We start from the raw sequence: 27,057 nt of genomic DNA on the forward strand, positions 1-27,057 counted from the left end.
TTATAATTGTATGCATATGTAGGCCGTGAGTGTTTTGGGCCTTGCCGCATGTGGCATTTTAAATTATCCTAAATATGTAAGACAATTATTAACCGTTGCCATTGTAAATTTTCCTCAACGGCGAGTAGAGTGCGCGTAGGGATGCCAGAGCGGAGCGTGCCGCGGCCGCCTCAATGGCGAGCAAAACGCGTGGACGGACGCAAGCAGAGCATGCCGCGGCCGCCTCAACGTCGAGCAACCAGGTGGTCAACCTTTTGGCACCCCATGGGAGGCACGACGACGCATCCATAGGACACGATGGTGATATCTTGACCGTGTGTGATAGTGGGCACGCACGTACATGTACATCCAAGAACACAGACCCACGTTTCGGGTTTTCGATGAATGGCATACAGTTGATCCAAAAGAACTATTTGTGATGAGCCAGAACAAGAGAAATGGGCTTTGTAGGCCCAGAACCATCAACAAATTTTGACCTTGTTTCTCGTCACATTGCAGATTACAATGCAATAAGTAATTGCAAATCTGTTCACACCGATCAAACTAATATGTGTTCACACTTAGCACCGAGCTATAAAAACTACCCACTCAAAAATTACTTCACAGTTCCTCTCCTCATCACCCACAAAACTGGTCTTTCCTGTCAAGTCGTTCCGCCATGACCGATAGGAAGAGTTTTAGGTGGACGTATAACCAGGTAGCAAAGACCAAGGCCACGGAAGCACTAGAGAGGTCCCACCGCGAAGTGGCAGCCGTAGCAGAGATGTCCCCGGGCACCGCGGAGCCCTCGAGCGAGCTCTCATGAGCATGCGAGGGCTCTCACAAGCGCACTCACCGCGCTGGCAATCGCGACGAGATGGCGTTGCTGAAGTCCTTGGCTGACGATGATGATATTCTTGCTAGCCTCATTAAGCAGCAGGAGCTGGTCGATGGCTTGATGAAGCTGCTCGAGATCAGTGATGCCTCAGTTGACAAGGCGACCGGCCTCGCCCAGCAATTCATGGGTGACAATGCGAAGCTCCTCAAGGTGCTCGCCGAGAAGGAGGAAGAGGCCGCCCACTGGAAAATGCTGCATGAGCAGAGCAGTGCCTCGGGGATGACACTGACAACAGTCATCGAGGAACTGATGGGTGACTTGAGGAAGCTCCGGATCGAGCGTGAGTAGGAGGTGGAGGAATCCATGGCTGCTCTCAAGCAAAGTCGCGAGGAATTGAAGAAGGAGCTGGAGGATGTCATCGCCCAGCGATCCATCGACGGGTAGAGACAGCAGCGACCCAAATCATTGTCTGCAATTTCCTTCTTCTGTGGCCCGCATGTCTTTCCAGCTTTGCCGCATGTGGCATTTTAAATTATCCGGAATATGTAAGAGAATTATTATCCACACCATTGTAAATTTGTTCTCGTATTATCCGTTGCTCTTTTATTTGTCGTTGTATTATCCGTTGCCCCATGTGGCAATTTAAATTTGGCTGGAATACGAGTTGAAAATAGAAACAAAGCAAATGCTGCCATGGGATCACAAGCAAACACGCTCCGTCCAGGTGCTTTTAATTAACCGCATGTTACATGCTACCTCTTGAGCACTGCGTTGGTTTTCCCCGAAGAGGAAGGGATGATGCAGCAAAGTAGCATAAGTATTTCCCTCAGTTTTTGAGAACCAAGATATCAATCTAGTAGGAGGCTACACGCGAGTCCCTCATACCTGCACAAAACAAATAAATCCTCGCACCCAATGCAAATAGGGGTTGTCAATCCCTATAAGGCAACTTACGAGAGTGAGATCTGATAGATATGATAAGATAATATTTTTGGTATTTTTATGATAAAGATGCAAAGTAAAATAAAGGAAAAGTAAATAGCAAAGGAAATAACTAAATAGTAGGAGAACAATATGATAAAGATAGACCCGGGGGCCATAGGTTTCACTAGTGGCTTCTCTCGAGAGCATAAGTATTCTACGGTGGGTGAACAAATTACTGTTGAGCAATTGACAAAATTGAGCATAGTTATGAGAATATCTAGGTATGATCATGTATATAGGCATCACGTCCGATACAAGTAGACCGACTCCTGCCTGCATCTACTACTATTACTCCACTCATCGACCGCTATCCAGCATGCATCTAGAGTATTAAGTTAAAAACAAAGTAACGCCTTAAGCAAGATGACATGATGTAGAGGGATAGACTCATGCAATATGAAGAAAACTCCATCTTGTTATCCTCGATGGCAACAATATAATACGTGCCTTGCTGCCCCTACTGTCATTGGGAAAGGACACCGCAAGATTGAACCCAAAGCTAAGCACTTCTCCCATTGCAAGAAAGATCAATATAGTAGGCCAAACCAAACTTATAATTCAAAGAGACTTGCAAAGATAACCAATCATACATAAAAGAATTCAGAGAAGATTCAAATATTATTCATAGATAGACTTGATCATAAACCCACAATTTATCGGTCTCAACAAACACACCGCAAAAAGAAGATTGCATCGAATAGTTCTCCACAAGAGAGGGGGGAATGTTGTATTGAGATCCAAAAAGAGAGAAGAAGCCATCTAGCTAATAACTATGGACCCGTAGGTCTGAGGTAAACTACTCACACTTCATCGGAGATGCTATGGTGTTGATGTAGAAGCCCTCCGTGATCGATGCCCCCTCCGGTGGAGCTCCGAAACAGGCCCCAAGATGGGATCTCGTGGATACAGAAAGTTACGGCGGTGGAATTAAGGTTTTGGCTCCGTATCTGGTAGCTTGGGGGTACGTAGGTATATATAGGAGGAAGGAGTACGTCGGTGGAGCAACATGGGCCCCACGAGGGTGGAGGGTGCACCTGGGGGGTAGGCGCGCCCCCTACCTCGTGCCTTCCTGGTTGATTGCTTGACGTAGGGTCCAAGTCTCCCGGGTATTGTTCGTTGATAAAATCACATTCCCGAAGGTTTCATTCCGTTTGGACTCCGTTTGATATTCCTTTTCTTCGAAACCCTAAAACAGACAAAAAATAGCAATTCTGGGCTGGGCCTTCGGTTAATAGGTTAGTCCCAAAAATAATATAAAAGTGGATAATAAAGCCCAATAATGTCCAAAACAGTAGATAATATAGCATGGAGCAATCAAAAATTATAGATACGTTGGAGACGTATCAAGCATCCCCAAGCTTAATTCCTGCTCATCCTCGAGTAGGTAAATGATAAAAACAGAATTTTTGATGCGGAGTGCTACTTGGCATAATTTTAATGTAATTCTTCTTAATTGTGGTATGAATATTCAGATCCAAAATATTCAAGACAAAAGTTCATATTGACATAAAAATAATAATACTTCAAGCATACTAACAAAGCAATTATGTCTTCTCAAAATAACATGGCTAAAGAAAGTTATCGCTACAAAATCATATAGTCTGGCTATGCTCTATCTTCACCACACAAAATATTTAAATCATTCACAACCCGATGACAAGCCAAGCAATTGTTTCATACTTTTGACATTCTCAAAACTTTTTCAATCTTCACGCAATACATGAGCGTGAGCCATGGATATAGCACTATAGGTGGAATAGAGTGGTGGTTGTGGAGAAGACAAAAAGGGAGAAGATAGTCTCACATCAACTAGGCATATCAATGGGCTATGGAGATGCCCGTCAATAGATATCAATGTGAGTGAGTAGGGATTGCCATGCAACGGATGCACTAGAGCTATAAGTATATGAAAGCTCAAAAAGAAACTAAGTGGGTGTGCATCCAACTTGCTTGCTTATGAAGACCTAGGGCATTTTGAGGAAGCCCATTATTAGAATATACAAGCCAAGTTCTATAATGAAAGATTCCCACTAGTATATGAAAGTGACAACATGAGAGACTCTCTACTATGAAGATCATGGTGCTACTTTGAAGCACAAGTGTGGTAAAAAGATAGTAACATTCTCCCTTCTCTCTTTTTCTCTCATTTTTTTATTTGGGCCTTTTTTTTCTTTTTATGGCCTCTTTTCCTTCTCTTTTTTTTATTTTTCGTCCAGAGTCTCATCCCGACTTGTGGGGGAATAATAGTCTCCATCATCATTTCCTCACTGGGACAATGCTCTAATAATGATGATCATCACAATTTTATTTTTCTTACAACTCAACAATTACAACTCGATACTTAGAACAAAATATGACTCTATATGAATGCCTCCGGCGGTGTACCGGGATATGCAATGATGCATGAGTGACACATATGAAAGAATTATGAATGGTGGCTTTGCCACAAATACGATGTCAACTACATGATCATGCTAAGCAATATGACAATGATGGAGTGTGTCATGATAAACGAAACGGTGGAAAGTTGCATGGCAATATATCTCGGAATGGCTATGGAAATGCCATAATAGGTAGGTATGGTGGATGTTTTCAGGAAGGTATATGGTGGGTGTATGATACCGGTGAAAGGTGCGCGATATTAGAGAGGCTAGCAAAGGTGGAAGGGTGAGAAAAGTGCGTATAATCCATGGACTCAACATTAGTCATAAAGAACTCTTATACTTATTGCAAAAATCTACAAGTTATCAAAGCAAAGTATTACGCACATGCTCCTAGGGGATAGATTGTTAGGAAAAGACCATCGCTCGTCCCCGACCGCCACTCATAAGGAAGACAATCAAATAATAAATCATGCTCCGACTTCATCACATAACGGTTCACCATACGTGCATGCTACGGGAATCACAAGTTTCAACACTAGTATTTCTCAAATTCACAACTACTCAACTAGCATAACTTTAATATCACCATCTTTATATCTCAAAACAATTATCAAGCATCAAACTTCTCATAGTATTCAACACACTCATAAGAGAATTTTTTTATATTCTTGAATACCTAGCATATTAGGATTTAAAGAAAATTACCATGCTATTAAGAATCTAAAAATATTCTAGGTGAAGCATGAGAGATCAATAGTTTCTATAAAACAAATCCACCACCGTGCTCTAAAAGATATAAGTGAAGTACTAGAGCAAAATTATATAACTCAAAAGATATAAGCGAAGCACATAGAGTATTCTAACAAATTCTAGATCATGTATGGCTCTGTCAAAAGGTGTGTACAGCAAGGATGATTGTGGTAAACTAACAAGCAAAGACTCAAATAATACAAGACTCTCCAAGCAAAACACATATCATGTGGCAAATAAAAATATAGCTCCAAGTAAAGTTACCGATAGAAGTAGACGAAAGAGGTGATGCCTTCCGGGGCATCCCCAAGCTTTGGCTTTTAGGTGTCCTTAGATTATCTTGGGGGTGCCATGGGCATCCCCAAGCTTAGGCTCTTGCCACTCCTTGTTCCATAATCCATCAAATCTTTACCCAAAACATGAAAACTTCACAACACAAAACTTAAAGTAGAAAATCTCGTGAGCTCCGTTAGCGAAAGAAAATAAAAGACCACTTCAAGGTACTGTAATGAACTCATTATTTATTTTTATTTGTGTTATACCTACTGTATTCAAACTTCTCTATGATTTATAAACTATTTTACTAGCCATAGATTCATCAAAATAAGCAAACAACACACGAAAAACAGAATCTGTCAAAAACAGAACAGTCTGTAGTAATCTGTAGCTAGCGCAAGATCTGGAACCCCAAAAATTCTAAAATAAACTGCTGGACGTGAGGAATTTATCTATTAATCATCTGCAAAAAGAATTAACTAAATAGCACTTTCCAAATAAAAATGGCAGTAGTTCTCGTGAGCGCTAAAGTTTCTGTTTTTTTACAGCAAGTTCAACAAGACTTTCCCCAAGTCTTCCCAACGGTTCTACTTGGCACAAACACTAATTAAACACAAAAAACACAACCAAAACAGAGGCTAGATAAATTATTTATTACTAAACAGGAGCAAAAAGCAAGGAATAAAAATAAAATTGGGTTGCCTCCCAACAAGCGCTATCGTTTAACGCCCCTAGCTAGGCATAACAAGCAAGAATAGATCTAGGTATTGCCATCTTTGGTAGGCAATTCTTCAATTAGGCATCTGCCATCTTTACGAATTTCTTTCTTTTTATTAATTATCAAACTTTTAGGCACAAGATCTAAAAATTCATTTGTAACAAATGGTTCCTTAATGATAGCAAAAAGATTGGGATGAATACTTATAGATTTGAGATCCGCATCCTTACTAGAGGATTCACCCTTATTTTTAGGAACGTACATAAGCTTGGCAACTTTAGTGGAGGGACTTGGAGTATTCTTTATGGAAGAAAAAGCAGTTCCCAAGTTGGTAATAATATTCTCAAGTTTGTCGATCCTAACGGAATCGTGATTTATTTTCTCATTAACTATGGGTTCCTTTTCTTTAATATCTTTCAAAGTAACTCCTACTTTAGATCCATATTGAGAGATTCGGTTGTGGATCTTTTTATCCAAATTTTCAATTAACTCTATGGTAGCAACCTTATTTTCAATAATTTCAAGCCTTTGCATTACATGCTCCAAAGTTAATATAGTTCCATTAACCAAGAGAGGGGGGTGAGCCCAATAAATCTAACATAGCATTATAAGAATCAAAAGTATGGCTACCCAAAAAGTTCCCTCCGGTAATAGTATCAAGAACATAACGGTGCCAAGGAGAAATGCCTACATGAAAATTGTGAAGGAGAACGGAAGTAGATGGCTTCCTAGTAGATCTATTTTGAGCATTGCAAATTCTATACCAAGCATCTTTTAGATTTTATCGCTCCCTTTGCTTAAAATTTAGAATTTCATTCTCAGGAGATAACGGAGAAGATAAGGGACTATCCATAACGACAAACTAACTAACTAACACACAAGCAAACAAAAAGCAAGCAAGCAAAAAGAGGCAAATAGAGGGAGGATAGAGAGAAAGAGGGCGAATAAAATGGAAAGGGTGAAGTGGGGGGAGAGGAAAACGAGAGGCAAATGGCAAATAATATAATGCGGGAGATAAGGGTATGTGATGGGTACTTGGTATGTTGACTTTTGCGTAGACCTCCTCGGCAACGGCGCCACAAATCCTTCTTGCTACCTCTTGAGCACTGCGTTGGTTTTCCCCGAAGTGGATGGGATGATGCAGCAAAGTAGCGTAAGTATTTCCCTCAGTTGTTGAGAACCAAGGTATCAATATAGTAGGAGGCTATGCGCGAGTCCCTCGTACATGCACAAAACAAATAAATCCTCGCAACCAACGCAAATAGGGGTTGTCAATCCCTATAAGGCCACTTACGAGAGTGAGATCTGATAGATATGATAAGATAATATTTTTGGTATTTTTATGATAAAAGATGCAAAGTAAAATAAAGGCAAAGTAAATAGCAAAGGAAATAACTAAGTAGTAGGAGATCAATATGATAAAGATAGACCCGGGGGCCATAGGTTTCACTAGTGGCTTCTCTCGAGAGCATAAGTATTCTACGATGGGTGAACAAATTACTATTGAGCAATTGACAGAATTGAGCATAGTTATGAGAATATCTAGGAATGATCATGTATATAGGCATCACGTCCGATACAAGTAGACCGACTCCTGCCTGCATCTACTACTATTACTCCCCTCATCGACCACTATCCAGCATGCATCTAGAGTATTAAGTTAAAAGCAGAGTAACGCCTTAAGCAAGATGACATGATGTAGAGGGATAGACTCATGCAATATGAAGAAAACCCCATCTTGTTATCCTCGATGGAAACAATACAATACGTGCCTTGCTGCCCCTACTGTCACTGGGAAAGGACACCGCAAGATTGAACCCAAAGCTAAGCACTTCTCCCATTGCAAGAAAGATCAATCTAGTAGGCCAAACCAAACTGATAATTCAAAGAGATTTGCAAAGATAACCAATCATACATAAAAGAATTCAGATAAGATTCAAATATTATTCATAGATAGACTTGATCATAAACCCACAATTCATCGGTCGCAACAAACACACCGCAAAAAGAAGATTACATCGAATAGTTCTCCACAAGAGAGGGGGAGAACGTTGTATTGAGATCCAAAAAGAGAGAAGAAGCCATCTAGATAATAAGTATGGACCCGTAGGTCTGAGGTAAACTACTCACACTTCATCGGAGAGGCTATGGTGTTGATGTAGAAGCCCTCTGTGATCGATGCCCCCTCCGGCGGAGCTCCGGAACAGGCCCCAAGATGGGATCTCATGGATACAAAAAGTTGCGGCGGTGGAATTAGGGTTTTTCCTCCGTATTTGATCGTTTGGGGGCATGTAGGTATATATAGGAGGAAGGAGTACGTCGGTGGAGCAACAGGGGGCCCACGAGGGTGGAGGGTGCGCCTGGTGGGGGTGGGCACGCCCCCTACCTCGTGGCCTCATGTTTCCTTTATTGACGTAGGGTCCTAGTCTCCTGGGTCTTATTCGTTGAGAAAATCACGTCCCCAAAGGTTTCATTCTGTTTGGACTCCGTTTGATATTCTTTTTCTTCGAAACCCTAACACGGGCAAAAAACAACAATTCTTGACTGGGCCTCCGGTTAATAGGTTAGTCCCAAAAATAATATAAAAGTGGATAATAAAGCCCAGTAATGTCCAAAACAGTAGATAATATAGCATGGAGCAATCAAAAATTATAGATACGTTGAGACATATCATTACATAGTGGCTCGGCCTCCATTAATGGAGAAGTTGTGAGCGAGGCGGGCGACTAGTGGATGGAGGTCAAAGAGCTCGCTTCTCGATGAGCATGCACTACTGCAGGATGCTGCTAATGCAACACTACAATCAGAGACACTTCGAGAAACTGTGTGTGATGCAATAATCGCAAATGGTGGTGTATGAAAACCGTCAAAAATGTATAAAATGTTTGCGATGACAGATGCATCAAACACGGTTCAGATTTTAGTTGCGTGTGCGTTGAAGGGCATATGATTCATTTCAATTAACTGTTTGCGATGAGGAGGAACAAAAGAAATGGGTAGCCAGATGAAGGCGTGTGCGATACACAGCATACAGTTCACTCGGATGAACTATTTGTGATTAGGCATCACAAAAGAAACGGGCAGCCAGATGAAGGTGTGTGCGATATACATCATACGATTCACTCAGATGAACTGTTTGTGATTAGGCAACGCAAAAGAAACGGTCAGCCAGATCAAGGTGTGTGCGATATACGGCATGCGGTTCACTCGGATGAACTATTTGCGTTGACACAAGAGAACAGAAATGGTTCAACTTAACAAGACGTGTGTGTTGTGCGACCTTTGTGGCAACCGTTTGCTCCCCAGGCGCCTCTTCATGTACCGTGGCAACCGTCCACCGACTCTTCGCCTTTCTCTCTCGATTTGGAACTGCTGTCGCATGCTAGCTCTTCCTCCCTCCTCCATTTGCCTTCACCCTTCCTTCTGCCATTGTTTGATCATCTTCTCCATGGAGGGAACAAGCCAGAAATGACCTCGTTATTCTTGCCCCTATCTGAAAGATGACGTGGTGGAGGAACTCATTGATCGGTGCGACATCATCACCTTGGCTAGCATGGCAGGTTCGTTCAAGACCATTCTTGACTCAAGTAATAACATCATTACGAGGAACCCAAGGGTCCAGGAGTGGTTTGATCTCCCCTATCTTCTTTGCAGTGACCATGCCGACTGGCACGGGGACGAGGGAAGCCTCGCCTTGTGTAAGTTGATGCCGCTTGATAATGATACGTATGATGTTAAGATGCCATCGCTTGAGGGCAAGGCTTGGGCAGGCACAAATGGAGATTGGGTTGTTTATATTGGGTACAACTGCGAGTGGGAACTTGTGAATGTGTACACTCGTCACCGGGTTCCACTTTGAAAAATCTTAGACGACTGCCCAGAGGTTGAGTACACCGGTATTCTACATTAGTTCAAATACGATCATGCTGACTGTCGTCTATGGAAGATAGCAATTTGTTGAGTTCCCAACCGCTCTTGGGGTTATAGGAATGCTTGTGTTGTCACTATCTTCGACAAGCTTGTTGCCGTCCTTCATGGTTCGACTCGATGGATATTGCTCAAAAATCAGTTTCTATACACGGATGAGTGATGAAATTCAATACGAGGGTCTTGTGTTTGCTGCCACCACTCATGGCACTATTTTTGCATGGAATCCTTATGACTTCGGTACGTTTGTCTTCCACCGTAATTATAATTGTTTCATCCACATGCATGCCGGTTAGCTAGTTTCCCTTTACTAATTAACCTTCTTGTGTTTCCAAGGTCCTGTGAACATTCTACCACCTATACTTGAAAATTGTATTCACGAGCATGAGGACGAGCAGGACCCATATACCCAGTGGCGCCTGACAACTTATTCCGATGGATCACCTCTTCTTGTCTGTATACAGGGCACTTCTGATGTTACTAAGGAAGCAGGTGTTGTCTCATATGATCGCACTCTCCGGACCTATTCCAACATCCATTGCAGGGTATTCAGGATGGATACTAGTGTACTAGCGCCAACACCTTCTCCCTGGTTCAGTATTGGAAGTCTTGGAGGAAACTCGCTCTTCCTTGGACAAAACTATCCAATGATGTTGGAAGGCGATCCAGCTAGTGTTGACACAACATTACTACCATTTATGATAAGCAACTGTATCTATACCTCGGACATTAATATGCTTCCCTACCATCCCAATATGGGTCCTCACATAGGCCGCTTCAGCCTCAATGATCAGTCCTGCGTTGGTCTCTAGATTGACAGTAGCTGGCCCTTCCCAGAGAATCACTTCTAGTTCAAAGCAAGCGTTTCCAACGCCGATGAGTGGTTGAGCTGAAGTTCACTTCATCGCTTTGTTATTTGTTGTGTGAGAAGAACTTTACTAGAATGTTTTGTTGGAAATGATCTATAATCCAACGTGTATCCTCATTGTCGTTGTAGGTTGATGACTTGTTGTATGTAATGAATGGTACATTTGCATATGCGTCCATGAACTCACGCCTGCTAGTGGTGTCCATATGAACAGTGCTAGTGATTTTAGTTGCAAAAATTAGATAGTGCTAGTGATTTGTAGCTGCATATTTTGACAAATCGTGGTGTTACAAGGTTGACAAATGGCAATGTTACTAGATAAAAAAATGTCAATCTTTCCAGTTTGAGAAATGGCAACATACCCAAAATGACAGATACACAAATCTTACCCATTTGTTTGTACGTGGTTGCACACGGGTCATGCAAAACAACTGTTTGCGTTCAAGGGATGCAGAATCCTGCTCGACACATTTTCCCTTGGCTTCCTAGGGAAGCTGTCGGTTTGCATACGGGTGTTCTAACTAAAACGTTTGCGATGAGTGTTTTATATTTAAAAACCATTGACGTTTTTTTCAAAAGGAAATTGTTTGATAAGTCTGTACATTAAGAGAGAAAAATGCAAGTTCGTTCAAACCATATCTTTCATTCAGTCACACTATGAATTTATATTCATATGATCAAGAATTTGAGATACAATATTAAACCCCCCAAAAACTATTTTCGGCAGCGACAGAGGCGGCATGCCGCGCCGTCGCTGTCGTCCTCTGGGACACCATTGTTGAAGTCTTCAAGGCAGGACAAAATGTTCTTCACTTGTAAATCAAACATCATGTCATCGCGCGATCGACGGGCGGGGCGCGGGAGGACGGCAACTGGCACCGCTGAGAGGTAGCGGTCGACGACAACGTCCCATGCCGCTGAGGGGGGCGCGCGCACGGGCATGGGTGCGGCGGGTGCAGCCAAACGCACGGGGACCTGCACCGCGGTGGGTGGAGGGGCGCGCACGGGCGCAGCGGGTGCAGCCAAACACACGGGGGCCGGTGCCACGGTGGGTGGAGGTGAAGGAAATATGCCCTAGAGGCAAGAATAAAGTTATTATTTATTTCCTAATACCATGATAAATGTTTATTATTCATGCTAGAATTGTATTAACCAGAAACATAATACATGTGTGAATACATAGACAAACATAGTGTCACTAGTATGCCTCTACTTGACTAGCTCGTTGATCAAAGATGGTTAAGTTTCCTAACCATAGACATGAGTTGTCATTTGATTAACGGGATTACATCATTAGTAGAATGATGTGATTGACTTGACCCATTTTGTTAGCTTAGCACTTGGTCGTTTTAGTTTACTGCTATTGCTTTCTTCATGACTTATACATGTTCCTATGACTATGAGATTATGCAACTCCCGATTACCGGAGGAACACTTTGTGTGCTACCAAATGTCACAACGTAACTAGGTGATTATACAGGTTCTCTACAGGTGTCTTCGATGGTACTTGTTTAGTTGGCATAGATCAAGAATAGGATTTGTCACTCCGATTGTCGGAGAGGTATCTCTGGGCCCTCTCGGTAATACACATCATTATAAGCCTTGCAAGCATGATAACTAATGAGTTAGTTATGGGATGCTGTATTATGGAACGAGTAAAGAGACTTGCCGGTGACGAGATTGAGCTAAGTATTGAGATACCGACGATCGAATCTCGGGCAAGTAACATACCGATGATAAAAAGAACAACGTATGTTGTTATGCGGTTTGACCGATAAAGATCTTCGTAGAATATGTAGGAACCAATATGAGAATCCAGGTTCCTCTATTGGTTATTGACCGGAAACATGTCTCGGTCATGTCTACATAGTTCTCGAACCCATAGGGTCCACACGCTTAAAGTTCTATGACAATCAGTATTATGAGTTTTTGTGTTTTGATGTACCTAAGGTAGTTTGGAGTCCCGGATATGATCATGGACATGACGAGTAGTCTCGAAATGGTCGAGACGTAAAGATCGATATATTGGACGACTATGTTCGGACACGGAAAGTGTTTCGGGAGGTTTCAGACATATACCGGAGTACTGGGGGATTACCGGACCCCCCGGGGAATGTAATGGGCCTATTGGGCCTCAGTGGAGAAGAGGAGGGGCGGCCAGGGCAGGCCGCGCGCCCCTCCCCCTCTAGTCCGAATTGGACAAGGAGGGGGGGTGGCGCCCCCTTTCCTTCCTCCTCTCTCCTTCCCTTTCCCCTTCTCCTACTCCTACTAGGAAAGGAGGAGTCCTACTCCCGGTGGGAGTAGGACCCCCCTTGGCGCACCCTCCTCCTGGCTGGCCACCTCCCCCCTAGCTCCTTTATATACGGGGGCAGGGGGGCACCCCAAAGACACACAAGTTGATAATTGATCTCTCCAGCCGCGTGCGGTGCCCCCTCCACCATAATCCACCTCGGTCATACTTTAGCGGTGCTTAGGCGAAGCCCTGCGACGGTAGCTTCATCAACATCATCACCACACCGTCGTGCTGAAGAAACTCTCCTTCGAGCTCTAGTGGATCATGAGTTCGCGGGACGGCACCGAGCTAAACGTGTGCTAAACACGGAGGTGCCATACATTCGGTACTGAGGATCGGTCGATCGTGAAGACGTACGACTACATCAACCGCGTTGTCATAACGCTTCCGCTTAACGGTCTACAAGGGTACATGGACAACACTCTCCCCTCTCATTGCTATGCATCACCATGATCTTGCGTGTGCGTAGGAAATTTTTGAAATTACTACGTTCGCCAATAGTGGCATCCGAGCCAGGTTTATGCGTAGATGTTATATGCACGAGTAGAACACAAGTGAGTTGTGGGCGATACAAGTCATACTACTTACCAGCATGTCATACTTTGGTTCGGCGGTATTGTTGGATGAAGCGGCCCGGACCGACATTATGCATACGCTTAAGCGAGGCTGGTTCTACCGACGTGCTTTGCACACATGTGGATGGCGGGTGTCAGTTTCTCCAACTTTAGTTGAATTGAGTGTGGCTACGCCCGGTCCTTGAGAAGGTTAAAACAACACTAACTTGGCGAACTATCGTTGTGGTTTTGATGCGTAGTTAAGAACGGTTCTTGCTCAGCCCGTAGCAGCCACGTAAAACTTGCAACAACAAAGTAGAGGACGTCTAACTTGTTTTTGCAGGGCATGTTGTGATGTGATATGGTCAAGACATGATGCTATATTTATTGTATGAGATGATCATGTTTTGTAATGGAGTTATTGGCAACTGGCAGGAGCCATATGGTTGTCACTTTATTGTATGCAATGCAATCGCCCTGTTATTGCTTTACTTTATCACTAAGCGGTAGCGATAGTCGTAGAAGCAATAGTTGGCGAGACAACAACGATGCTACAATGGAGTTCAAGGTGTCGCGCCGGTGACTATGGTGATCATGATGGTGCTTTGGAGATGGAGATCAAGGGCACAAGATGATGATGGCCATATCATATCACTTATATTGATTGCATGTGATGTTTATCCTTTATGCATCTTACTTTTCTTTGTTTGACGGTAGCATTACAAGATGATCTCTCACTAAATTTCAAGGTAAAAGTGTTCTACCAGAGTATGCACCGTTGCCAAAGTTCGTCGTGCCGAGACACCACATGATGATCGGGTGTGATAAGCTCAACGTTCATCTACAATGGGTGTAAGACAATTTTGCACATGCATAATACTCGGGTTAAACTTGATGAGCCTGGCATATGCAGATATGGCCTCGAAACACTAAGACTGAAAGGTCGAGCGTGAATCATATAGTAGATATGATTAACATATAGATGTTCACCATTGAAAACTACTCCATCTCACGTGATAATCGGTTATGGTTTAGTTGATATGGATCACGTGATCACTTAGATGATTAGAGGGATGTCTATCTAAGTGGGAGTTCTTAAGTAATATGATTAAATGAACTTAAATTTATCATGAACTTAGTACCTGATAGTATTTTGCTTGTTTATGTTATTGTAGATAGATGGCCCGTGCTGTTGTTCCGTTGAATTTTAATGTGTTCCTTGAGAAAGCAAAGTTGAAAGATGATGGTAGCAATTACACGGACTGGGTCCGTAACTTGAGGATTATCCTCATTGCTGCACAGAAGAATTATGTTCTGGAAGCACCGCTAGGTGCCAGGCCTGCTGCAGATGCTGCTGATGACGTTAAGAACGTCTGGCAGAGTAAAGCTGATGACTACTCAATAGTTCAGTGTGCCATGCTTCACGGCTTAGAATTGGGACTTCAACGACGTTTTGAACGTCATGGGGCATTTGAGATGTTCCAGGAGTTGAAGTTAATATTTCAAGCAAATGCCCGAATTGAGAGATATGAAGTCTCCAATAAGTTCTACAGCCGCAAGTTGGAGGAGAATAGTTCTTTCAGTGAACATATACTCAGAATGTCTGGGTACCATAACCACTTGACTCAACTGGGAGTTAATCTTCCTGTTGATAGTGTCATTGACAGAGTTCTTCAATTATTGCCACCAAGCTACAAGAGCTTCGTGATGAATTATAATATGCAAGGGATGGATAAGACGATTTCCGAGCTCTTCGCAATGCTAAAAGCTGCGGAGGTAGAAATCAAGAAGGAGCATCAAGTGTTGATGGTCAACAAGACCACCAATTTCAAGAAAAAAGGTAAAGGGAAGAAGAAAGGGAACTTCAAGAAGAACGGCAAACAAGTTGCTGCTCAAGAGAAGAAACCCAAGTCTGGACCTAAGCCTAAGACTGAGTGCTTCTACTGCAAAGGGACTGGTCACTAGAAGCGGAACTGCCCCAAGTATTTGGCAGATAAGAAGGATTGCAAGGTGAACAAAGGTATATGTGATATACATGCTATTGATGTGTACCTTACTAGAGCTCGCAGTAGCACATGGGTATTTGATACTGGTTCTGTTGCTAATATTTGCAACTCGAAACAGGGACTACGGATTAAGCGAAGACTGGCTAAGGACAAGGTGACAATGCGCGTGGGAAATGGTTCCAAAGTCGATGTGATCGTCGTCGACACGCTACCTCTACATCTACCTTCGGGATTAGTTTTAGACCTGAATAATTGTTATTTGGTGCCAGCGTTAAGCATGAACATTATATCTGGGTCTTGTTTGATGCGAGACGGTTATTCATTTAAATATGAGAATAATGGTTGTTCTATTTATATGAGTAATATCTTTTATGGTCATGCACCCTTGAAGAGTGGTCTATTTGTGTTGAATCTTGATAGTAGTGATACACATATTCATAATGTTGAAGCCAAAAGATGCACAGTTGATAATGATGGTGCAACTTATTTGTGGCACTGCCATTTGGGTCATATTGGTGTAAAGCGCATGAATAAACTCCATACTGATGGACTTCTAGAATCACTTGGTACTTGCGAACCATGCCTCATGGGCAAGATGACTAAAACACCGTTCTCCGGAACAATGGAGCGAGCAACAGATTTATTGGAAATCATACATACTGATGTATGTGGTTCGATGAATATTGAGGCTTGCGGCGGGTATCCTTATTTTCTCACCTTCACAGATGATTTGAGCAGATATGGGTATATCTATTTAATGAAACATAAGTCTGAAACATTTGAAAAGTTCAAAGAATTTCAGAGTGAAGTGGAAAATCATCATAACAAGAAAATAAAGTTTCTACGATCTGATCGTGGAGGAGAATATTTGAGTTATGAGTTTGGTCTACATTTGAAACAATGCGGAATAGTTTCACAACTCACGCCACCCAGAACACCATAGCGTAATGGTGTGTCCGAACATCGTAATCGTACTTTACTAGATATGGTGCGATCTATGATGTCTCTTATTGATTTACCGCTATCGTTTTGGGGTTATGCTTTAGAGACGGCTGCATTCACGTTAAACAGGGCACCATCGAAATCCGTTGAGATGACACCTTATGAACTGTGGTTTGGCAAGAAACCAAAGTTGTCGTTTCTTAAAGTTTGGGGCTGCGATGCTTATGTGAAAAATCTTCAACCTGATAAGCTCGAACCCAAATCGGAGAAATGTATCTTCATAGGATACCCAAAGGAGATTGTTGGGTACCCCTTCTATCACAGATCCGAAGGCAAGACATTCATTGCTAAGAATGGATCCTTTCTAGAGAAGGAGTTTCTCTCGAAAGAAGTGAGTGGGAGGAAAGTAGAACTTGATGAGGTAACTGTACCTGCTCCCTTATTGGAAAGTAGTTCATCACAGAAACCGGTTCCTGTGACACCTACAACAATTAGTGAGGAAGCTAATGATGATGATCATGAAAATTCAGATCAAGTTACTACCAAACCTCGTAGATCAACCAGAATAAGATCCGCACCAAAGTGGTACGGTAATCCTATTCTGGAAGTCATGTTACTTGACCATGATGAACCTACGAACTATGAAGAAGCGATGGTGAGCCCAGATTCCGCAAAATGGCTTGAGGCCATGAAATCTGAGATGGGGTCCATGTATGAGAACAAAGTATGGACTTTGGTTGACTTGCCCGATGATCGTCAAGCCATCGAGAATAAATGGATCTTCAAGAAGAAGATTGACGCTGACGATAATGTTACTGTCTACAAAGCTCGACTTGTTGCGAAAGGTTTTCGACAAGTTCAAGGAGTTGACTATGATGAGACTTTCTCACCCATAGCGATGCTTAAGTCTGTCCGAATCATGTTAGCAATTGCTGCATTTTATGATTATAAAATTTGGCAAATGGATGTCAAAACTGCATTCCTGAACGTATTTCTGGAAGAAGAGTTGTATATGATGCAACCAGAAGGTTTTGTCGATCCAAAGGGAGCTAACAAAGTGTGCAAGCTCCAGCAATCCATTTATGGACTGGTGCAAGCCTCTCGGAGTTGGAATAAACGTTTTATAGTGTGATCAAAGCATATGGTTTTATATAGACTTTTGGAGAAGCTTGTATTTACAAGAAAGTGAGTGGGAGCTTTGTAGCATTTCTAATATTATATGTGGATGACATATTGTTGATTGGAAATGACATAGAATTTTTGGATAGCATAACAGGATACTTGAATAAAAGTTTTTTAATTGAAGACCTCGGAGAAGCTGCTTATATATTGGGCATCAAGATCTATAGTGATAGATCTAGACGCTTAATTGGACTTTCACAAAGCACATACCTTGATAAAGTTTTGAAAAAGTTCAAAATGGATCAAGCAAAGAAAGGGTTCTTGCCTGTGTTACAAGGTGTGAAGTTGAGTAAGACTCAATGCCCGACCACTGCAGAAGATAGAGATAAAATGAAAAGTGTTCCCTATGCTTCAGCCATAGGCTCTATCATGTATGCAATACTGTGTACCAGACCTGATGTGTGCCTTGATATTAGTTTAGCAGGGAGGTACCAAAGTAATCCAGGAGTGGATCACTGGAAAGTGGTCAAGAACATCCTGAAATACCTGAAAAGGACTAAGGGTATGTTTCTAGTTTATGGAGGTGATAAAGAGCTCGTTGTAAATGGTTACGTCGATGCAAGCATTGACACTGATCCGAACGATTCTAAATAGCAAGCCGGATACGTATTTATATTGAACGGTGGAGCTGTTAGTTGGAGCAGTTCTAAACAAAGCGTCGTGGCGGGATCTATGTGTGAAGCTGAGTACATAGGTGCTTCGGAAGCAGCAAATGAAGGAGTCTGTATGAAGGAGTTCATATCCGATCTAGGTGTCATACTGTATCATCCCAAATTTTCAATTTGGAATGTTATACAATAGATCATCTTTGCATATCATATTTTATTGCATTTTGGTTGATCTTAGAAATTTCACGCAACTCAAGGACCCTCAGAGAGAGTTGGTGGTTTCGTTATTTTCATATTTGAGTTTTCTCAAATTTTGAGAATAGGATCATTTGATTTTATTTATTTTATCTTCAATTATTTCTATTACAAAAATATGAGAGAGGGAATAAATGACTTTCCCAAAATAAAGAAATATTGAGGATTTAATAATAAAATCAAATATGATTTTATTTTGGTTTTATTTGCTATTTTATTTGAATTTAGAAAAAATGCGCGTTTTTGAAAATTGCATTTAGGCCCCAAATAAATGTTCATCCTGTGCGGCTTGATTTCAGAATCCGGGGAAAATTTATTTCGGGATTTTTGGAGTCCATTTAGTATTACTTTTGTTTTTTTCTGAGCGTAATTATTTAAAAAAAATCCGAACCGACCTTGGGCCGTGTCCGGCCAGGCTCCACCTGGCCGGGGCTTTATACAGCGAGCCACCCGGGCCGCCTCAGCCCAAAGCCGCCGCCGCCCAAACCCTAGCCGCCCGCCCCAGCCGCCCCGCCGCCGCCGCTGCCGCCGCTTGAAGGAAGTCACTAGATATCTGAACATAGGAGTACCAAGTTTCACCGGAACCTACAACACCACTTTACCTGAAGAGGAGCGTTGGATGATCCAAGTTCAAGTTCCAGGAAGGATGTTCATGCCAGTCACCGAGCCCATAGAGTTTTCCTTTGATGCACCAACCCGGAGTCTAGGAAAGAGCATGACAGATCACATCGCCATGCGACGTATTGGAGAAGTTTACCGCAATGATCTCAAGGATACTATCTACCAGATTTGTGGGCGCCGAGATGAGCACTAGGAGATGATCATCACCAGGAAGGATAGATCAATTGCAGCTTTTATCTAGGAGTTAAATCAGCACATTCGACGTCAGGAGAACTAGATGTGCGCCGACATGATAGATCTGAAGAAGGCAAGGACAAGAATCAAGGAACTGGAGGAAGAACTCAAGGCTACATGTGAAGATTATGAAGAGGAAATCGAGGTATTAGTGGAGAAGAATGACGATCTGATCAAGAAGATCGGAATATTCATGGGAGGCCCTACACCAGTAGAAGAAGACGAAGAACCCAAGGAGATTCGCCCGGAAGACTACATCATCATCGACAACACCGACTCGGATCCAGATGATAGCGATGATGATTATGTTGATGAAGCTGGAGCAGATATCATGGAGTCTGCAACCGAAGAATATTTCTAGTAGACCACCCCAACAGTAATAGTAGTCCACCATGTAAATATAGTAGTCCGAGCACTTTTGCGATAGTTAGGCCGATTGTATGCCCTTGTTTGATTGATTGAATGAAGTGAATTGTTTGCTTTTGCCTCATGTGCATATGGGTAGTGTTTTCTCTCTAGACCCCTCTCTATTCTTAAATCTCATCTTTTCTAAACCCTCAGATGCCTCCGAGACGTGACCCCGGATTTACCTTCCCATCGGAGCTCACTCAGTTGATCCAGCAGCAGAACACATTGATGCAGTTGCTAGTCCAGAATCAGAATCAGGGGAACAACAACAACAACCCACCACCACCACCACCTGTTGATCACTTAGCCCGTTTTCTTAGGCTGAATCCATCGGTGTTTTCCAATAGCACCGAGCCGATAGTAGCAGATGATTGGCTCCGCAAGACAGCAAGGGAATTGACCACGGCAGGATGCACAGATGAGGAAAAGTTGAAGTTTGCCACGCATCAGCTTGACGGACCCGCAGCATCATGGTGGGAGAATTTCACAACCACTTTCCCTATTGACACTGTCACATGGGACCAGTTCCAGCAGGCTTTCCGTACCGCCCATGTTTCATCAGGAGCTATGGCCATGAAGAAGCGTGAGTTTTGCAACTTGCGCCAAGGAGGACGGACAGTTGGCCAGTATGTGGAGGACTTCAGTAAGTTAGCACGTTATGCCCCAGATGACGTTGCTACGGATGTAGCTAAGCAGGAGAAGTTTCTAGAAGGACTGAATGATGAGTTGAGCATGCAGTTGATGGTAGCAACCTTCAACAACTACCAGGAGTTGGTAGATCGTGCTCTTATGATTGAAGGGAAGCAGCAACAGATTGAGAATCGCAAGAGGAAGTATGGACAAGGGAAGTACAATTCAGGAGCTCAGCAGAAGCCACATTTTACCCCTAGACCGGGAGGGCATTTTCAGCATACCCATGGAGGAGGTAGCTCGCACAATCATAATGTCCCCAAGAATGGTAATGGGAATGGAGGAAGCAACGGCCAGAACCGTACCAACCCATCAACCCCAGCTAAGAGAGACCTGAGCCAAGTCACTTGCTTTAAGTGTCAGAAGACCGGACATTATGCCAATGAATGTCCTGAATCTTAGAATGGAAATGGCAATGGAAGCTCAGGGAAGAAGCCGAACCCTTTCAATAGGGGGCAGGTGAACCACGTTAATGTGGAGGAGGTTGACGAGCAGCCGGATGTAGTAATCGGTAAGTTTTTGGTTAAGTCTTTTACTGCACTCGTTCTCTTTGATACTGGTGCATCGCATTCATACATATCAAGGGGATTTGTGGATAAGTATAACCTGCCCACTAAGGTTCTTAAAACACCCATGACAGGAGATTTACCAAGAGAGTTAGCTGAAAATCTTCATGAGCTATGTTTGGAGATAGTCCCGAAAGGCTATGTAGCAGCATTGGAGATTCAGTCTACTTTGATGGATAAGATCAGAGAAGCCCAGAAGACTGACAAGGAGATTGCTTCTATTAAGGAGAAAATGAGCAAAGGAAAAGCTAAAGGATTTCATGAGGATGAGCACGATACCTTATGGTTTGAAGACCATGTTTATGTGCCAAATGACCCGGAGATCAGGAAGTTAATTTTGCAAGAGGCCCATGATTCACCATATTCGATTCACCCAGGAAATACCAAGATGTATTTGGATTTGAAATATACTTTCTGGTGGACCGGAATGAGGAAGGATATTGCGGAGTATTGATGTCTACTACACAACCTTCTTCTTGTAGACGTTGTTGGGCCTCCAAGTGCAGAGGTTTGTAGGACAGTAGCAAATTTCCCTCAAGTGGATGACCTAAGGTTTATCAATCCATAGGAGGCGTAGGATGAAGATGGTCTCTCTCAAGCAACCCTGCAACCAAATAACAAAGAGTCTCTTGTGTCCCCAACACACCCAATACAATGGTAAATTGTATAGGTGCACTAGTTCGGCGAAGAGATGGTGATACAAGTGGTATATGGATGGTAGATAAAGGTATTTGTAATCTGAAAATATAAAAACAGCAAGGTAACTAATGATAAAAGTGTGCGTAAACGGTATTGCAATGTATTGAAACAAGGCCTAGGGTTCATACTTTCACTAGTGTAAGTTCCCTCAACAATACTAACATAATTGGATCATAAAACTATCCCTCAACATGCAACAAAGAGTCACTCCAAAGTCACTAATAGCGGAGAACGAATGAAGAGATTATGGTAGGGTACGAAACCACCTGAAAGTTATTCTTTCCAATCAATCCATTGGGCTATTCCTATAAGTGTCACAAACAGCCCTGGAGTTCGTACTACAATAACACCTTAAGATACAAATCAACCAAAACCCTAATGTCACCTAGATACTCCAATGTCACCTCAACATAGGAGTACCAAGTTTCACCGGAACCTACAACACCACTTTACCTGAAGAGGAGCGTTGGATGATCCAAGTTTACCTCAACATATCTAGTGACTTCCTTCAACCAAAACCCTAAGGTGGCAACTTAAATACACATCTGGGTGGATTGAGGCACCTGGGTATTCCAGCGATTGCCTGTTTTCTTTTGGACCGCCACCCAGGCTCAAAGGGATCATGAGATTATTCATGCTAGAAACTTCCGTGTGCAGCCACAAGCTACTATGGGCTCTAGCATAGTTGACTAAGTTGTGCGAACTCTTACAGTGGTAGAATAGAAGATGTTGGGGAAAGTAGGTGTAACGGTCTACCCGTTCGTAAGGTGTGAGCGCTTCTGAAAGACTATGTCTCGGCCATCCGTTTCTCAAACACCATGTAGTGCGAGAATCTCAGCGGAGGAGATCGAGTCTTGTGGGGAAAAGTGCGCAAACCTCTGCAGAGTGTATAAATTAATCATGATTAGCCATGTCCCCGGTTATGGACAACTTGAGTATCTAGTACATGGATTATCATGTGAATCTCATCATGTTACTCTAATTAATTTTGTTGGGTTTTAATGTTGATGCTTAATTGGGATTGAGAGGGTGTCTACACTCTCAATGTTTAACAACCACCATGATAGTTAAATAAAATTTATTCCTTTGTAGTAGGCAAAAATTGGCTTTACGCAAAACTGTAACCATAGAGCTTTCCACCAGCCAAATATGCATGTAGTATAGCCTTATTCTTTCATTACTCTCTATGTGTTACTTTGCCAGAATATTCCATGTGCTGACCCGTTTCGGGCTGCAATGTTCATGCTGCAGACTTTTCAGACGACGAGTAAGGTGCCTTTTAGGTCGTGGTTCTATACTCAGTGATGCCATTGGAGTTGATGGACTCACTTATCTTCCAAGCCTTCCACTGTTATCGTTATTAGATGGCCTTAAGCCATATTTATTGTAGTAAGTTATCTTTTGAGACACTCGATGTATTAAGTGTGTGATTGCTACTCTGTTATAAATCCTTCAAGTACTGTATGGTGTTAGCATTACTGATCCAGGGATGACACCGGAGCACAGAGATTGAACCATTTGAGGTCTGGTCGCTACACATACCTAGTGCATCGGGTCCAATGAAAATCTTTTGTGACAATACTGGTGCAATTGCCTTGGCAAAAGAATCCAGATTTCACAAGAGAACCAAGCACATCAAGAGACACTTCAATTCCATCTAGGATCAAGTCCAGGTGGGACACATAGAGATATGCAAGATACATACGGATCTGAATGTTGCAGACCCGTTGACTAAGCCACTTCCACGAGCAAAACATGATCAACACCAAGACTCCATCGGTGTTAGAATCATTACTGTGTAATCTAGATTATTGACTCTAGTGCAAGTGGGAGACTGAAGGAAATATGCCCTGGAGGCAATAATAAAGTTATTATTTATTTCCTAATATCATGATAAATGTTTATTATTCATGCTATAATTGTATTAATCGGAAACATAATACATGTGTGAATACATAGACAAACATAGTGTCACTAGTATGCCTCTACTTGACTAGCTCGTTGATCAAAGATGGTTGAGTTTCCTAACCATAGACATGAGTTGTCATTTGATTAACGGGATCACATCATTAGTAGAATGATGTGATTGACTTGACCCATTTTGTTAGCTTAGCACTTGATCGTTTTAGTTTACTGCTATTTCTTTCTTCATGACTTATACATGTTCCTATGACTATGAGATTATGCAACTCCCCATTACCGGAGGAACACTTTGTGTGCTACCAAATGTCACAGCGTAAGTGGGTGATTATAAAGGTGCTCTACAGGTGTCTCCGATGGTACTTATTGAGTTGGCATAGATCAAGAATAGGATTTGTCACTCCGATTGTTGAAGAGGTATCTGTGGCCCCTCTCGGTAATGCACATCACTATAAGCCTTGCAAGCAATGTGACTAATGAGTTAGTTATGGGATGATGCACTACGAAACGAGTAAAGAGACTTACCGGTAACGAGATTGAGCTAGGTATTGAGATACCGACGATCAAATCTCGGGCAAGTAACATACCGATGACAAAAGGAACAACATATGTTGTTATGCGGTTTGACCGATAAAGATCTTCGTAGAATATCTCGGAACCAATATGAGCATCCAGGTTCACCTATTAGTTATTGACCGGTAACATGTCTCGGTCATGTCTACATAGTTCTCGAACTCGTAGGGTCCGCATGCTTGAAGTTCTGTGACGATGGGTATTATGAGTTTTTGTGTTTTGATGTACCGAAGGTAGTTCGGAGTCCCGGATATGATCACGGACATGAAGAGGAGTCTCGAAATGGTCGAGACGTAAAAATCGATATATTGGATGACTATATTCGGACATCGGAAGTGTTTCGGGAGGTTTCAGACATATATCGGAGTACCGGCGGATTACTGGAACCCCCCAGGGAATGTAATGGGCCTATTGGGTCTTAGTGGAGAAGGGGAGGGGCGGCCAGGGCAGGCCGCGACCCCCTCCCCCTCTAGTCCGAATTGGAGAAGGAGGGGGGGCGGCACCCCCCTTTCCTTCCTCCTCTCTCTTTCCCTTTCCCCTTCTCCTACTCCTACTAAGAAAGGAGGAGTCCTACTCCCGGTGGGAGTAGGACTCCCCCCTTGGCGCGCTCTGCTCCTGGTCGGCCGCCCCCCTAGATCCTTTATATACGGGGGCAGGGGGCACCCCAAAGACACCCAAGTTGATAATTGATCTCTCCCAGCCGTGTGCGGTGCCCCCCTCCACCATAATCCACCTCGGTCATATTGTAGCGGTGCTTAGGCGAAGCCCCGCGACGGTAGCTTCATCAACATCGTCAGCACGCCGTCCTGCTGACGAAACTCTCCTTCGAGCTCTACTGGATCGTGAGTTCGCGGGATGTCACCGAGTTAAACGTGTGCTGAACGCAGAGGTGCCGTACGTTCGGTACTGAGGATGGGTCGATCGTGAAGACGTACAACTACATCAACCGCGTTGTCATAACGCTTCCGCTTAACGGTCTACGAGGGTACGTGGACGACACTCTCCCCTCTCGTTGCTATGCATCACCATGATCTTGCGTGTGCGTAGGGAAATTTTGAAATTACTACGTTCCCCAACAGGAGGGGCACGCACGGGCACGGGCATGGGCGCTGGCGCTGTCATGTACGCGAGCTCGCGCAGGTCCGCGGAGACCTGGCTAACGCCCGCGGCTTCCAACTCTACGATAGTGCTCGGCGACCAGCCCGTCAATGCTACGGGGATGGTCGCTGGCGCGGTCACGGGGATGGGAGCTAGGATGGGAGTGGGGGCAGCAACCGCCGCGGCCAGCTCGTTCTGGGCCATGTGCATGAGGCCCCACTCCTCCTTATTTTCTATCTCCTCTGGCTCGGAGTCGACTTCACCAAACTTGAAGACTATTGGCAGATGATCATTCTGCACCATGGCGGTGGAGGTATGTGTGGGGGGGGGGAGGGGAATGGGAGGCGAACAGTAAGGCCGTCCATATTAAACAGTGGCTCGGGCGCCATTAATGGAGAGGAAGGTAGGCGACCATGGAAGTCAAAGGGCTCGCTTTCCAGTGAGCCTGCGCTGCGTATAGCTCACATGCTTCCTAGTGAGCATGCACATTGCAGAACAGCTTGCACGCCTCTCGGTCAGCCTGCACGCCGGACTGCACTCGCACGCCTCCCATTCAGCCAAGGTCAAGTAGCTGTCTGCACGACACCTCCTACAGCTATTAAAACCAAGACACGTGGCGTCACGTGAATGGTTAACAGAACACACATGGTTTGAATTATACAAAAGTTTGAGATACTAAAGTGGTAGCTATTTTTTCAAAATGTCTTTGTTGGCTGTCATTATTCGAGGGCGCCTTCTCTCAAAATGGACATGAAAAATACCACATCATGTCGGGTGCCATTCCATGATAGCATGCCAAGTTTCATGCATTTCAGACGAGTTTTTGATTTACTAGAATTTAAAAACCATGCATCTCAATGTTTTGCCGGTAATCAACGGTGCCCTGGTGTTTGAAATTCATTCCCATTTCTTGCATGGGACCTAAGCATGCACCCAAGGACATAGATTTGATTTTTCAACCAATTTATATGCACTGGAGCATGTGCATGTAGTTCAAATTTGAATTCTGCACATAAATGCATTGAAAACTTAGTTAATGCATAAAATGTCCAAACGAACCCCAAAAATCACAAAAATTGACACAACACTCCTGTTGTTCTATGTTGACACGAGAAATTTTTTGGAAGCAATAAGAGGCAGTGGATATCGTTTCGTCCCCAAAGGTGGGATGTTCCCTACCGAAACCATGATGCTTGTTGTGAGAAGCTCTGGTTTGTGAGAAGCATATACTCAAACCCGCCCCAAACAAGACAATTTTTTTACCACGACATGTTGATGCCGCTCCATGAAAGCATGCCAAGTTTCATGAATTTCAGACGAGTTTTGGATTTACTCGAATTTAAAAACGAGGCATCTCTATGTTTTGCCGGCAATCAACGGTGCCTTGGTGTTTGAAATTTATTCCCATTTCTTGCATGGGATCTAAGCATGCACCCAAGGACACATATTTGATTTTTCAACCAATTTATGTGCACTGGAGCATGTGCATGTATTTAAAATTTCAATTATGCACATCAATGCATTAAAAACGCAGTCAATGCATAAAAATGTCCAAACGAACCCCGAAAAATCCCAAAAATTGACACAACACTCCTGTTGTTCTATGTTGACATGAGAATTTTTTTGAAAGCAATAAGAGGCAGTGGATATCATTTCGTCCCCAAAGGTGGGACGTTCCCTACCG

The sequence above is a fragment of the Triticum aestivum genome, chromosome 2A (assembly GCF_018294505.1).
Source record: "Triticum aestivum cultivar Chinese Spring chromosome 2A, IWGSC CS RefSeq v2.1, whole genome shotgun sequence".
Lineage (NCBI taxonomy): Eukaryota > Viridiplantae > Streptophyta > Magnoliopsida > Poales > Poaceae > Triticum > Triticum aestivum.